Source organism: Chrysochloris asiatica, unplaced genomic scaffold (assembly GCF_000296735.1).
Source record: "Chrysochloris asiatica unplaced genomic scaffold, ChrAsi1.0 scaffold00006, whole genome shotgun sequence".
In the NCBI taxonomy this organism is placed as follows: domain Eukaryota; kingdom Metazoa; phylum Chordata; class Mammalia; order Afrosoricida; family Chrysochloridae; genus Chrysochloris; species Chrysochloris asiatica.
Genome location: NW_006408524.1, coordinates 29,239,239 through 29,241,541, shown reverse-complemented (window position 1 = coordinate 29,241,541; position 2,303 = coordinate 29,239,239).

Genomic DNA, 2,303 nt, shown 5'->3' with positions numbered 1-2,303 from the left:
TTTTATATATTATAAAAATGTATATATATATAAAACAACTATGTATATATAGTAGTTAGGAGTCCTGGTGGTGCTGCGGGTTATTGTGCTGGACTGCTAAGTTTGTATGAATCTCAAGGTTGGCAGTTCCAGCTCAACCGCTGCTCCTCAGAAACCTTATACAGGCTCTCTATAGGTTAGAACCGACTTGATGGCACTTAACAATGGCAACAACAAATCAATCCATAACACTCCACCTTTGGCTCCCCCAAATTCATGCCCTTCCTTCATGCAAAACACATTCACTTTATCACATCATCCCCAAGATCTGAAATCAATGACAAGTCCAAAAGCTCACCTTTTGGGTTATTTAAATTAAATATGGGTGAGACTTTAGGCATATTCCATTTTAGGACAAAATTCCTCTTCATCTGTGTACCTTTGAAATTTAGACTACAAGTTAATCTGTTATCAAGATATAATGGTGGAACATTTATAACAAGTTTATAATTCTATTATAAATGGAAGAGATTGAAGGGAAAGAGATAATGGGCACCAACCAAGTAGAAAATCGAGAACAGTGTAACTCTTAACACTTGAAAACAATACTTGATTCTGTAAGACCTTCTGAGCAATGGCCCTGCTCTCCAGTTTCTGGGTGTTAGTCCCTTGGCCCTGGTCTTAAGCTTCATTTCCCAGGGACTCTGAGATGGCAACACACTGCCCTCTTAGTTTTCAGTGGCCACATCCCCTGAATTCATTTTAAGAAGCAAGCATAGCCCTGATGATCAAAATGAGGTAAAGACACCACTAAAAATTTATAGACCAATATTCATCAATATCGATGGAAAAATTCTCAACAAAACTCTAGTCACAGATTCCAACAAGATAAAAAGATTATGAGATTATGAGTGGAACACTGTCAGCACCAATATTTTAAAAATTGAAACATTGTGAATAGCACCAGAATATTGTCAGTGTGCTGGAAAGATGAATACCTCAGGTTGGAAGGCACTCAAAATGTTACTGGGGAAGAGGCAAAAGAATTAACTGTACTGATGAAAATGGAGTAAAGCTTTTGGGACCTTCATTTGTTGGTGGGGCACAACTCCAACGATGAGAAAGAGCTGCAAACATTCATAATTGAAACATGGAATGTACAATGTATGAATCTAGGAAAACTGGAAGTTGTCAAAAATTAAATGGAATGCATAAATATTGATATTCTAGGCATTAATGAGCTGAAGTGGACTGATAGTGGCCATTTTGAATCTGAAAATGATGGTTTTCTATGCTGGAAATGATGAGAAATGGTGTCACATCATCAAAAAGAGCATTTCAAGATCTAGAAGTATAATGCTGTCTGTGATAGGATAATATCCATACACCTACAAGGAAGCCCAGTTAATACCACTATTAATCAAATTTACACACTAACCACTAAAACCAGTAATGATGAAATTGAAGAGTTCTGCCAACTTCTTCAGTCAAACTGTTCAAACATGCAGTCAAGATGTATTGATAATTACTGGTGATTGTAATTCAAAGGTTGGAAATAGGAAGAAATAGTAATTTGAAAATATGGCCTTGGTGGTAGTAATGATACTGGATATTGCATGATAGAATTTTGCAAGACCAATGACTTTTTCATGGCAAATACCTTTTTAAACAACATAAAAGACAAATATACACTTGGACCTCATCAGATGGAATACACAGAAATCAAATTGACTACGTCTGGGGTTAAATATGTGGGAAAGCTGAGTATCATGAACTCAAACAAGGCTATTGTAAGATTGGAATAGTCCGCCAATTGCTCATATATATCAATTGTTCAGGCCGAAGCGGAAGAAAAGTAAAACAAGTCCATAAGAGCCAAATTATGATCTTGAACATGTCTCACCTAAATTTGGAGATTGTCTCAAGAACAGATTGATGCGTTAGAAGGTAATACGGACCGAAGACCAGAAGAGTTATGGATGACATCAAGAACATCATACAGGAAAAAAAGCAAAAGGTCATTAGGAAGACCAGAAAGAAGGAAAAGAACCAAAATAGATGTCAAAAGAGACTCTGAAACTTACTCTCTAGCATAGAGATGCTAAAGCAAATGGAAGAAGTGACAGGGCACAAGAGCTGAACAGAAAATTTCAAAGGGCAGCTCACAAAGACTAAGTTACATAAGGAAATGTGCAAAAAGACCTGGAGATAGAAAAAAGACATGAAAGTGCTCAGCACTAATCAAGATGAAAGAAGTGAAGTAACACTGGTAGAATTTTTAAACTCAGGAAAGGTGTGTGCCAGGTTTGTATCCTTCCACCATA